The sequence below is a fragment of the Loxodonta africana genome, chromosome 25 (genome assembly GCF_030014295.1).
Source record: "Loxodonta africana isolate mLoxAfr1 chromosome 25, mLoxAfr1.hap2, whole genome shotgun sequence".
Classification (NCBI taxonomy): Eukaryota; Metazoa; Chordata; class Mammalia; order Proboscidea; family Elephantidae; genus Loxodonta; species Loxodonta africana.
In genome coordinates this window covers 28728067-28742355 of record NC_087366.1, presented here as the reverse complement: position 1 = coordinate 28742355, position 14289 = coordinate 28728067, and the positions used below count along the sequence as shown (strand labels likewise).

Below are 14289 nucleotides of genomic sequence, written 5' to 3'. Positions count from 1 at the left end.
AAAGTGCTTAGTATAGTACCTGGCAACACTAAGTAGTATGTTAAGTATTTGCTGTCACCACCACTGCCATCTCTGTGGATTCAGCAGAGGAGACCCTACAATAGGTCATCTTTGTCTTCCAAATAAAAAAAAAAAAAATAGTATACAGTTAATGTGTTGCTATTAAGTGATAAGTTTTGTGAAATAGGACGTTATTTGCTTTGGATGTTGTGTGAACACCATATTGTATACTGTGTAGAGTTCACCTCTAGGCATAGCTGGTGGAAGCAATCTTTGGTCTGGATAGAGAGCACATCCTGCACGTTGAGTGTGTATCACCGACCATTCTCCACATAAGTCAGTTGGACCCCAAAGGCGAGGCTGAGATCTTGATATTTGGATGGCCTTGTTAACAGAAGGGCAGAGCCATGATGATCATGAACTTGGCAGACTGTCACTGCCAGTGCTGGGTGCAAAGTTGCGAGTAGGGCCCTGCCCTGGAGGCCTACACCCGGCAGGCTCCAGAGACAGCCCAGGAGGCTGGCACTCAGCAGGCTCTGAATGCTGCACAGGTCTGGGTTACCAAGCTTTGAACGTAGTTCTTGCCCTGGGGTGGGAGCCATGCAGAGGTTAAAGTGGAAGCCCTGTTCTTATACCCCCTGGGTTAAGAATGACGGGGTAGAGTTCATTCTTTCCCTGTGGTAAATGTTTGCAAACATGAATTTAAAGAGTTCTAATAAGGAGTTGACTTTCAAAAAATAAATAAATAAAATAACCACGGACGTGTATGCGGTCAAATGTTGCCTGAACGGACGTTATGCGGTGCATGACTGTGTGCTTCTTAAGTTACTAGAGAGAATGTAACCAATTATCTAATCAGAAAATGTGTGGTTTCATCCTACTTTGGTTAGTAGTATCTTGGATCTTAAAAGCTTATGAGCAGCCATCTAAGATATATCTATTGGTTTCATCCCGTCCAGAGCAAAGGAGAATGAAGAAAACCCTAGACATAAGGAAAATAGTAGTCCAAAGTACTAATGGACCACATGAACCACAGCTTCCATTAGCCTGAGCCCAGAAGAACTAGATGGTGCTTCGCTACCACCACTGAGGGCTCTGACAAGGATCACAATAGAGGGTCATGAACAGTGGGAGGAAAAATGTAGAACAAAATTCAGATTCACAAAAAAAGACCAGATTTACTGATCTGACAGAGACTAGAGGAACCCCTGAGACTGGAGCCCCTGGACACCCTGCTAACTCAGAACTGAAGCCACTCCCAAAGTCACCTTTCCAAAGATTAGACAGGCCTATAAAACAAACAACAACACATGTGAGCAATTTGCTTCTTAGTTCAATCAAGTATATGAGACCAAGTGATCAACACCTGCCCAAAAGCAAAGACGAGAAGGCAGGAAAGGACAGGAAAACTGGATGAACAGACATGGAGAACCTGGGTGTAAAGGGAAAGGGGGACAGTGCTGACACTTTGTGGGGATTGCAACCAATGTCACAAAACAATTTGTGTAAATTTTTGAACGGGAAACTAATTTGTCCTGCTCTAAACTTTCACCTAAAGCGCAATAAAATTAAAAACAGAAAATGTGTATGTTCCTGGTGGGTATAAACTCAAGTATTTAGAATCATTCTAAAGCCAACCATTACAACCTGAGTTTAATCTGTTTAACACAAAAAGAAAGCTGTTTCATAAGACCCTAAAACAGATAAATGCTAAACAGTCTTATAAAATGAAAATGCTGTAGCATCAAATATTAATATTTTGCTAGCAGCAGGCAGCCCAAATGTTAATGGCTGCTATGTATTTGAAGGCCTACTCAACTGCGAATTTTATTAGGACCATTTCTCAGGGCTGGAGTTATAAATGGGCTTATAAATGAGAAATTAGCCACGTCTCTAGGGATCAGCAGGTTCTTTGAAATCTTAATTAACCAATCACACTGATCGTCTCCTCTTTAAATTGCCTACACTTGGTTAAATGCTGAAGAAAACATTGTCCAACGGGAAACAGCTTAAATAATGGGAACACTATACTTTTATGTTGAAATAAATATAATCATAAAATGAAAAATAAAAGAAATCATGGTTCATATTTGACTGTTTGAATGTTTTCTTTTGTCCATTGCACTTTAAAAAAAATTTTCACTGCTAAACTAGGAAAATGTTTTAAAAATCAGAAATAAATATAAGAAACATAGGATGTTTTGTATCTTACTGATCATTACTAACAGTATGGCTTTTGAACTACCACCTTATTTTCTCCTACATAGAAAATCACAGATTGACACAATAAGAAATAAGAAAATTAACTTGTAACAAAATATAAGTAAATTGATGCATTGTAAAGTGATATGTAGAAAAGATAATTGATGGGGTAGAATGAAAATATACAGGTGAAAATTTAGTAATTCTTTTAATTGCATATCTTTTTCCAGTGATACCAAATTATATTTTCCAGGAATTGTCTTACTCTTTAGTGTATAATTTTCAGTACTTTATACATATTAGGTTTTCCAGTATTAACTATTAAATGAAAAACAGAAAGATATAACAGTCATTTAAATCAGACAAGTTTCTAGAAATAACATATGAAGACCAAATTTAACAAACATCTTGCCTTCTATATTCCAGGCATATTTGCATAATTTTCATGTTTAATCTTTAAGACAATATAGTAAAATAGAAGGAGAGTCAGGAATAGGAGGAGAAAATGGATTGTGTGGCTGATCGCCCCCATGAACAACTGCCTCCTTGGCCATAAGACCAGACCCGAATGGATGCTTGGCTACTATTACTGGATGTTTTGATTAGATTCTATAGAAGAATCCTGATCAAAAGGGGAAAAATACAGAATAGAATTTCAGATTCTTATGGAAGCCAGACTTTCTGGAGCCACTGAAGTTGGATGAAGTCCTAAAACTACTGCCCTGAGATAATCTTTAAACCAAAATATTCCCTGAAGTCTCCTCAAAATCAAATAATAGTCTAGCTTAATCGCTAAAGAATGTCTGCCTTAAGCATTATACTCTTTTAAGAACTATCTATATGGGATCAAATTGACTACAGCAACTTGAAAAATTAGATAGGAAACTTAGGGGGCAGCAGGTCTATGCTAATGGGGGAGGAACAATTCTGAAAAGGAGGATGAGAATGGTTGCCCAAATTGAAGAATGTAATCAATGTCCCTGGATTGTTTGTGTAGAAATTGTTGAATTAGTGTATGTTTTGCTGTGTATATTCTCAACACAACAACAGTAACAAAATAAATCATTATAAAAGACAATATAATATAGCAAGCTAGAAGAATGTATTTCAGGCTGGAGGAATAACATGTATATAAAGACTTGGTTATAATGTAGCATGGCATATTGAATAAGATCAAGGAAGACTTTTTAAATTAATTTTTATTGTTCTTTAAGTGAGAGTTTACAAATCAGGTCAGTCTCTCATATAAAAATTTACATACACTTTGCTATACACTCCTAATTGCTCTCCCTTTAATGAGATAGCACAGTTCTTCTGTCCACTCTCTCTCCTCATGTCCATTTGGGTAGCTTCTGACCTCCTCTGCCCTCTCATCTCCCCTCCAGACGGGAGATGTCAACATAGTCTCATCCAAGAAGTTCATTCTTCACCAATATCATTTTCCATCCCATATTCCTGTCTCATCTCTGTCTGAAGAGTTGGCTTTGGGAATGGTTCTCAAGGAAGTCTTAATGCTAAACTGTGGTAAGCTAATTTGGAGAAAGGAAGATGAGGAGGCTAGAATGATGGATCAGGGTATGATATGTGTGTGTAGGGGTGGAGGGGATTCAATGGCAAAGGAGCCCGAAGGAGTTTGGACATTATTCATTAGGTCAGGGGTTCTTGGATGGGCTTTAGGGCATTTGTGAACCTCTTGAAATTACATGCCAAAAAAAAAAAAAAAAAGTATATGCACGCACATTTCCTAGGGAAAGGGTCCATAGTTTCCATGAGATTCTTTAATCCCACAAACGTTAAGAATTACTAGCAGTACACACAAAAAAGCCATTTATAGATTTTAATTAGATAATGCTGGGATCTGAATTGTTTAGTTTGTTTGCTTTTTAAGAAAGATAATTTTGGCAGCAAGATTGGAGATCAGTGTTGTTTTTAGGTGCTACTGAGTCGGTTTCGACCCATGGCGACCCTGTATACAACTGAACGAAACACTGCCAGGTCCTGCACCATCCTCACAATTGTTGCTATGTTTGAGCCTATTGTTGCAGCTACTGTGCCAATCCATCTTGTGGAGGGTCTTTAAATGGATGTATTTTTGGGTACGCAAATTATATATCAATAATATGTTAAAAAAAGGGGGAGGGTTATAATAATCTAGGCAGAGGAAGTTCCTGAAATAATGTAGTGGCAATGGGAATGGAGAAATGATGATGGATTTTTGAAGAGGAGAAAAAGGAGCCCTGGTGGCATAGTGGTTAAGGGCTCGGCTGCTAACCCAAAGGTCAGCAGTTCGAATCTACCAGTCGCTACTTGGAAACCCTATGGGGCAGTTCTCCTGTATCTTGTAGGGTCCCTGTGAGTTGGAATCAACTTGACGGTAATGGGTTTGTGTTTTGTTTTTTTTAATGAGAAAGAACAAATAGGATTTCGTAAACTGATTTGATACTAATGGTCAGGGAGGAAGATGCATATATGGGGGCTCCCAGGCTTCTGGCTTGGGGAACTTATTGGAGAGTAGCGCCATTCACCACAACGGGGCAGGAATATGGGGAGGAAATACTGCTTTGAGAGAAAGATAATGAGTTTTTTATTTTGTTTTGGCAAACTGAGTTTGAGGTGCCTGTGGGGCAACCAGGTAGAGATTCTCAGTAGGCAATTTGAAATGTGGGTTTGAAGCCTGGAGTCATTAAGTTGGGAACTGATAGTGAATGGCTTAAAGTAGAGGCCTTGGGCATGTACAAAAATAGGCAAAGAGTGTGTTGGTTAGGAAGAAAAAAGGGCCAAAGACATGTAAGAATTTTGTAAGATATTTGATGACAGAGGAGACTGAGAAGAAGCTGCAAAGAGGTGAGCAGACAATCAAACAACGTGTTTTGTGAGCCCAAGAGAAAAAGGTTCAGGGAGGGAATGACTGGCTTTGTCAAACTCTGACTACTTCACAGAAGGTGAGCGCTGAAAAGTATCCTTTGTGTTGATAATTTTGAGGTCATGGTAATCTTAATAAGCAATTCAGTGGTGCCTCGAGGGTAGAAACCATAAGAGCTTCAAAGGAGAGTTTCTTTAAAGATAGAGTTAACTTTATAACAGGCAAACTTGTTTTCCCTATTTCTTTTATGCCTTAATGCTTTTTTCTTTAATTCATGCATTTCCAATCCATGGTGCTTCGTCTTCTTTTTATATCACATGTGCTTTAATCCAGGTTGATTTTTCCTTTTCATAACTAAAAATAGCATTGCAAACTATAGCATCTGTGTTATACACATTAGCATTCTCAAATGATGTAAATCTCTAACTCCACACACAAAAAAGGATCTATATCAGATTCTGTTTATAAAGTCAGGAAAATTCCTTTCATCAGACTAAACTCTTATATTTCCGAAGTACTTTCAGAAAGAAAATAGTAATTAAGGAAAAAAGACTGTTTCGTACTCAGCAAAGATTTCATACTTCGTCCTATCATCATTTGGGGGTAGTTGGCCATAACACAGCCATATGACCAAAGTTAGGATCATGGCATCATTGTCTTACATCCATATTTTAGAGCCCATCTTTGACGATTCTGTGTCACGTTTGTCCAAAAATTCTTTCCCAAGGGAGTTAGGTATTCTCTTCTTTCCTGTCTATCTACATTCCCTCGAATAGGAAGTTTCAGGGCTCCTTGACCATTACTCACACATACATCTATGTTTGCCTGTCATGAGCAAAAGTTTAGGAAATGATTCTATGATATTCACTATTTTTTTTTTTTTAATTCTGATTGTGATCCACTGTGTTGAGTAGTAAGTGACAATCATGACTCAGTAATGGAAGTTCTTAAAAGCACGTGAAAGAGCTCTAAGGATGATCATGTATTTTCTAACACCAATCTATTCACCATGAACCAGGCTTAGAAGCTTTTGACTGTGATCGGAAAGCTTCAAGGGTTGCCCGACTTTCAGGTGCTAGAATTATTGCCCTCATGGTATAGAGAGCAAAAGAATTCCAAAAAATTAAAAAAAAAAAAAAACCCATTGCTGTCACATGGATTTTAACTCATAGTGACCCTGTAGGACAGAGTGGAACTGCCCCATAATTTCAGGCAGTAATAATATCCACTGTGAGTTAAATATTTACTATGTGTCAGACTCTATGATACATAATATTTAATCTTAGGACGATTTGAAAATTAAAATTAGCATCACCATATTGGTGGGGGAGTGGCGTAGATAATGAAGAAAATGAAGCTTAGGGACATTAAGTAACTCGTTCAGGAGTACATAGTTTTTAAGTGGGAATTCTGGCTTTGAATCCGGATCTACTCCTGTAAAGATTACAGCCTGGGAAACCCTATGGGGCAGTTCTAATCTGTCGTATAAGGTTGATACGAATCAAAATCCACTCAAACAGCACAGACCACCCCACAAGAAACTTTAAATTATGTATGTGGTTTTCATGTATTTCCATGGATCAGTATTTAGTCTAGATCAATAACACAGCCACCCCACTCAGTCTAGCTTTTAAATATGTTCTCTTATCTAAGTTCAGCACTCCTACCCTCTGAGAGGGCCAAATTTTGCTCAGTCTTTTCTTTTGAGCCCTGTCATCCCTGCAACCCAGCTTGAAGGAGAATTTAATGTTTTACTGGACAGATAGGGCACATTAAAGAAAATCAGTCAGGTTTGTTCCAATTGAAGGTGAGGACAGAATGTCTTTTTGGTGAGGTGGGGAGACCAGGCTGGTGGGGCCCAGAGGCAATGGATTTTCTGAGGCAATGAATTTTTCTGTGAAGGAAGATTAAGAAAGTTTAGCAAAGTTCAGATTTTTCCCATAATAACTACTTCAGTGGTTTTGGTTCTCTTTGAAATATCAAATTCTTCCAAGATACTTTTGCTCATTATTTTTCAGTGCCCCTGTTTTGTTGGTGCACTAAGCACATGTTTAGTCACAGTGTATGGTTTACCTCCAAAGACTCCCAGACTCCTTGGTGAGTCCAATCCTGAGGGGCGGGACGGCAGACTCTCAGTCCCTGAGCCGCAGGGCTAAGCTTCTGTGGTTGGTTGGTCGCAGGCAACAAGATAAAAGTTACTGGTGAAAATTGTTTCAAAGAAAGTGGACTGAGTATCATTTTGTGTGTCTGTGTATTAAAGAAATTGCTGTTAAATTGTTTTCAATGGAAAATTCTCTATTTTAAGGAATACAATATGGAAAAGAAGAAAAATAAAAATTTCCAATTAGTTTACAATAAATAAAGACTTGACTAACAGTTTGTTCAAAGGTGCACCTTATAATCAAATACTATAGTGTCTGCTAGTTACTTAAAAAAAAAAAAAAACTCCTCGTCAAGTTGATTCCGACTGAAAGCAATCCTATGGGACAGAGTGGAGCTGCTCCACAGGGCTTCCAAGGAGTGGCTGGTGGATTCGAACTGCCAACCTTTTGGTTAGCAGCCAAGCCCTTAACCACTGCACCACTAGTTACTTAGTTTATGAAATTTCAACAAAAAACTTTAAACCCTTCAGTGATCGAAAAATAAGTGCTTAAGTGCAAGTGCTAACATTTATTTCCTGATTAATAAAATTAATTTGTTAAAAATGCGTAACCCATAATTTTTTGTTTTTCCTGAATTGGCAGTTGTATATAAAGGGTAGGAAACCCTGGTCACGTAGTGGTTAAGTGCTACGGATGCTAACAGAAGGGTCAGCAGTTCGAATCCGCCAGGTGCTTCTTGGAAACTCTGGGGGGCAGTTCTACTCTGTCCTGTAGGGTTGCTATAGGGTTGCTATGACTTGGAGTCGACTCAACAGCACTGGGTTTTGGGGTTTTCATATAAAGGGTGCTTGTCCCCAGTCCACCACACTCACTCCACCTTTCCAAATGTGCCCTGAGGCAGCCGCCCCACTCATACACCTCCACACAAACATTTGCAGTATAAATGCCAGAGAAATCAACCTTCTGATAAGGCACAGCACAGTACAAAAGTCTCAGGTGTAAGTTTAGGTCATTATGCTAATTTTGAAGCCCCTTTGTCCTGTGACCAGGAATGTTTTTCAAGATGTTGATTGATTCATGGTCTATAGTATTTCATCAGCAGGGAAACAATGTTGATTAAGTAAACATTCTCAGCATCTTTGTCATTTATTCACAGAAAAGAATCTTTATCTGTTCTCTGCCTTCATGTCTTTGGGGACCTCAGACTAGTCGGCTATATCTTAATTTGATCTTATTTTCCAGGACATCAATTCAGTTTTTCTGTGCCTCACAGACTTGGTATTCTCATTAATGATAGTGTCTGTCCACTGTTATCTAGATGTCCTCGTTTTTCCTCTGTATTTTATAGTTTAGACTAGATCTTTCTGATTCTATTCATAGCCGTGTCCGTAGCTCTTAACCAACATTTTCTCATTCTTATTGAGTAAATTTAACACAGCTTGCTTGAGAAGTCAAATTTGACTAGTTCGTATTAAATGTGGTACCTTTCCTACCAAAGTATTTAAAAGCACTTTAAACAAGAACAAAATGATGTGTGAAGAGTATTCAGGGATTGCTTCTCCCATTACTGTGATATTAGCAATCTGTGTAGGGTTGCCAGATTTAGCAAAAAAAAAAAAAAAATTACAGAATGTGAAGTTAAATTTGAATTTAAGATAAAGAATGAATAATTTAATATAAATATGTCCTATGTAATATTAAATCCCATGCAATTTAACTTCATGAAGCATTTTAGCACATGTTGGATTGTAGGTGGATGTAAGCAATTCCCATTGTCTGTTTATCATGTTAACAGTGTAAAGGCTTTTGTGATTCTTCTTTCCTACACATCAGAAAGTTATCGTTAGAACAGAGCTGTGATGACTTGTTCCAAAGCTACCTCCAAGTCCCTAGCAAAACAAGATTTTGAACAATGAGACCATCTGTTTCTTGTGGGTGAAAATGTTGTGAGTCATGGCATTGGCTGTGGCAGTAGTCCTGTCAGATAACGTTCTGCCTTATGATGGCTTTTGTAACCCATTTCCCCGTGGTGCCAGCTCACAGCATTTTACAGGGCAGATGTGAATGCCCAAGATAGGGAAATTTGCCCCAATATAGCTTTCATTTGTAGTTCAATGTAGGGCATGACCCTCCCTTCACTTAAGGAGCAAGACAAACCCTTTTTCTTTATTCTCTTGCCATCCTGATTTGCTTCACCTTTTCTCCTTTCACAGAATCATTTATTCAACAAATATTTGTTCAGTCCTTACTATGTATAGACTACTAGATATGTTACTATGAGACTCCATCTCTAGTGGCCAAGAGCTTATCTTTCAGTTAATGAAGCTGAATTACATTTTAGCCAAAGTCACTATGTATTAAATTTTTGATAAGTTTATACACCTTGGTGTTATATGAGCATAAAGGAAGATTTTATTTTCACTTGGGATCATAGGAAAGCATCATATAAGAAGTATGATGTGGGCCTTGATAAATGGACAGAATTTCAATAGGTGAAAATGTGGGAAGTTGAACGGTCCAGGCAGAAGAAACTGCATAAAGACATTGGAGTTTCAAAGACTACCACAACTTTGTAGGATGGGGTGCAATCCAGATGGAATGGATTAAGGGTTTTTTTTTTCCCCCCATTTGAGGGTAATGGGTAGGACTGTATTGCAGATGAATTTGAATGCTATAGGGAAGTAACACAATGCTTGAGGTAGATTAACCTAAAAGTACCGTGCAGGATGATTGAAAGAGAAAATCAAAGGGTATGATGATATGGAGGTCTTTCCAGGCATGAAGTGATAACATCCTGAACTATGGTGGTGGTTCCAGAAAGGGCACATGTCTTAACTGGGCCAAATAATTCTTGGTTTGTCTAAAGAATAACATTAGTTATTTCCATTTTGTGTACTACTCCCCACTTCTACCTACTAAACATGCAACATCAGGAACAGTTATGTGTGAGTGACTTGGTGTCAACCATTTACAGTGCTGAAAAAAATGAGAGAGAATTTATTTGTAGAACTAGGGCCTAAATAAAAAAGCAAGTCCAGACAAATACCTAGAAACTTCCTCACAGCCCCCATAGCCACTGAATCACGTCAAGTACCCTTCACAAATGACAACTTAACAAATGAGAAATGAGTTTTAATTTTACAGTTTCTTAATTTGTAAGAATTACAGTAGTTTCGTTTTCTTTCCCTTCACTAAAATCCAGACTTTAAATAGCCTCTGTAAGCCCCTTAAGTCTATTAGGAAAAAAAAATAGATAAAAATCTGTGGCCCACGTAGCACTTGAATCAGTAGCAAATACGTATGTTGATTATGGGGGTGTTTCAAAAGTGAGAAACTGTTTCTATCCCTGTACTTTTCTCATGCCAGTAGAATAGAACCTAAATAACTAGTGGTTGAAGAGCTAGAAAAAATCTTCTTTACGTGACTATCTTATAATCTTATCAAGTAGAATAGAAGATGTTACAATAGTTAAATCTCCTATTTCTTAATTTATAACTTCTAGAGGATCATATATGAAAAATGGGGGATCTGTACCGTACACTGATTTAGTATGGTATAAAGAACAACAAAGAACCTAAGCCTGTTAAGTACCATAATCAGAGGTATGTTGAATAAGAAAGACTTTCTTGATTCTTGCATAACCTTGAGATCAACGAACTACCCACCACCACCCACCAGTTGCCCTCAAGTCGATTCTGACTCATGGAGACCTCATGTGTGCAGTGGCATCATTAGGGTTGGTGTCACCCAGTGCAGTAACTCATGATGTCACTCCCTCATGCTAATCACCACAATATTGTAGCTAAAACACCAAAAAATTTGACAAAATCAGCAACTATAAAAATATTAGTAGCAACAAAAACAACAGCACATGCTTTGTAGCAAGTACAGATAAAACTATGTGATTCGAAGCGTCACTGTAACTGGGTAATAATGACAGCTCTGTCCAGAGTGCATTAGAAGGTTCAAAAAGTAAGTTAGCATAGAGTTTTGGCCTTGTAGGTATAGATTGATACTTGTAAGCTAAGCTTACAAAAATTTTTTGTTGTTGTTGTAACTAACTACAGGAATATTTTTATAAAAAAAAATATGCTGAACACTACTGGAACACTCCACAGAAATTTTGTAGACAGGCATTTTGGTGTCACCCACTCTGACAGTGTCACCTGGTACTGTCCACACCCCTCTTTTGATGCCACTGTGTGTGTGTTAGAGTACAACTCTGCTCCATACGGTTTTCAAGGGCTGATTTTTTGGAAGCAGATTTGCAGGCCTCTGCGTAGACTGAAAAGTCCAACGTTTTGATTAGCAGCCAAGCACATTAACAATTTGTATCAGCCAGTGACTAAACATGTAAACTATGTGAAAGATATCTAGAACATCATATTTCATGTAATTTGCTTCTAGGAGGGTTTCGAACACATTAATTATATGATTCATCCTCTGTCATTTTTAAAGTAAAAAGACTGATTTTAAAATAATGTGCATTTGAATGTATCTTTATTTTTTTTATATTAAATGAGGTAAAACTCAGAAAACCCCAAGCACCCTTATTTTCTATATTAAGATGGTGATTCATTTTTTCCTGTAGTTTATTTAATATCTGTAATTATTTTCATATGTCATCTTTGGTATTAGAAATAAGGACATTTTGTTATGCATTTTGCTGTAGAATCTTGGTTTGGAAGTCTATGACTCCTTGTCATCATCTTTGATTTTGGTGCAAATTATTTCTTTTTGATACTGCCCTTGCCAAATGAGGTTGGAAAATGATTTAAAACTCAAAAAATATAAAACTTGAGTCTCTTCATTATGGGGAATAAGTGCTTTCCAGGCCTGTTTCCTTTAATCTGATTTATTCAGCACACACTTACTAAGCACCAACTAAAGTCTCTGGCACCAGGGAAGCAAAGATAAATAAGGCTTAATCCTGTTCCACCTGGAGGTGGCATGGCTGAGTGGAAGCCCAGGGCATCAATAATGAAGGAAGGAAAAGAAGACATCCGGAATAACTGTATGCCAGCTCGGAGATGGGAGTAGAAGTTGACTCCATTGAGATAGAGTATAGAAGAACAACTAATTAGAAGGGAAATTTTGACTTGAGTTTTAGACTTGTTAAGTTTTAAATGTGAAATGATAACAGCTGGAGACTTTTGGTACTGGCTGCATAGAAACTTGTTAAAAATACAGATATCCTTGAAGCATTATAGAAATTTTGGTAGATTAAATCTAGATGGAGTCTGGGCATGTATATTCTAAAATAGCTTCTCAAGTGATTCTGATAGTCAGATTTGGCATCTGCTTGGAAACCCTGGTGGCATAGTGGTTAAGAGCTATAGCTGCTAACCAAAAGGTTGGCAGTTCAAATCAACAAGGCTCTCTGTGGAAACTCAATGGGGCACTTCTACTCTGTCCTATAGGGTTGCTATGAGTCGGAATCAACTCGATGGCAACAGGTTTTTTTTTTTTTTCCATAAACAAGAGAGATGTGGAGAGAGAGAACATAGGTGATAGTTGAAGTCGTAGGAGTGAATGTGATTTCCTAGGGAGAACATAGTAAGCAAAGAGCAAGGCTATGAATGGAACAACTCTATCATGTAAGGAGTAAGTAGGCAGAGGAGAAGCCAGCAAAGAAACTAAAGAGGAATATATCGTGTTCAGGAACTGGAATCTATATTTACCTAAATCTCCTTAAGTCTTAGAATGGAATTCTCATTTCTGAATCCATAGAGAGAAAAAGCGTGTAGAATAAAATTCTTTAGACGCCTACTCGTAATTTGACCTTTTCTCTGACTTATTTCCAAGAAGGATCAATCAAGTTTTAAATGTGTCCTATTTCAAAAAGATTACACTTCACAGAATCTCTTGGAGAAACAAATTGACCCTCTTGAACAGAGAAAAATGAACATTGTGCAGTATCAGAAAGTTGTCATATTAACCAGCATTTTCTTTTAAACCCACTGTATTCTTACTAGGGCAGTCCCTGGGAGGTGTAAGCAGTCAGTGTGCTGAGCTGCTAACCAAAAAGTTGGAGGTTTGAATCCATCCAAAGGTGCCTGAGAAGAAAGGCCTCACAATCTACTTCTGAAAAAATCAGCTGTTGAAAACCCTATGGAGCACAGTTCTACTCTAACATACATGAGGTCGCCATCGGTTGGAATTGATTCAAGGGCAACTGGTTATACTTACTAGATGGAATTAAGAGTATCAAGATGACCTTTACAATTGAGAACTAAAACTGTTACAGTCTCTCAGGAACAAATCTTTCTGTTCTTAGCCATTTCTATTTCATCGTTTTTAGTGTTTTTGTGATCAGTGCATCTTCTGCTTCTTTAACCAAAACCAAACTCATTGCCATCAAGTTGATTCCTACTCATAGCAACCCTATAGGACAGAGTGTAACTGTCCCATAAGGTTGCCAAGGAGTGGCTGGTGGATTCGAACTGTCAACAGAAGTTTTGCCATTCCACCCCCACCCCAGGACCTTTGCACATGTTTTCCCCTCTCCCCATAATGCTCTTTTTAAAATATTTGTAGCCTTACTCAATAGGCTAAACCACACTACCTAAAATATCAGCCCTCTCCTCACTATCTCTTTATTTTGTTTTATTTTTCTTCGCAGTACTTTTCGCTAACCAAAATTATATACTTACTTGTTTAATATATTCCCCTCTTACTGGTAGAATGTAAGATCCATGCGGTCAGGGGTTTGTCTTACTAATGATGATATCTTCTACACCTAGAACAGCACCTGACTCCCAGTAGGTACTCTGAAAGTATTTGTTAAATAATTGAATGAGTTTATACAGTATAGCAAATAGAAAGCTTATTTCATATATTCATTTTTGGTCATTCAGTTCAAGAAGATGTGATTGAGCTTAAAGAGTTTCAAAGAAAAGCAACTAAAGTGGTTGAAGGAATGGTAGAAAGTTTCTAAATATATTAAAAATTATTCAGCCTGTAAAAAAAAAAAATCCTGGGTATGTAATAATCAAAGTTAATGGAATTAGAAAATGTGATGATTAGATGAAAATGAGTGTTTACCAAATCCTGGTCTTATCAGAGAATTCCTTAATTCCTTCAAGTTTTTTGGGGAAAAGTAAAAAAAAAAAAAAAAAAAAA

At 37.6% G+C, this 14289-nt stretch overlaps 1 protein-coding gene across 16 annotated transcripts in view; it reads left to right on the top strand.

The window, feature by feature from the left end:
* Positions 1-14289, top strand: part of RABGAP1L (RAB GTPase activating protein 1 like) — a 785265-nt gene that overhangs the window by 431833 nt on the left and 339143 nt on the right. Inside the window, exon 14 of one of the 16 annotated variants that reach the window (XM_064276622.1) lies at positions 1-14289. This exon is cut by the window's left edge and continues 14554 nt beyond it. The exons of the other annotated variants lie outside the window; for them this stretch is intronic. The gene's annotated coding sequence lies outside the window, so the exon portion shown is untranslated. 16 annotated transcript variants of the gene reach the window in all.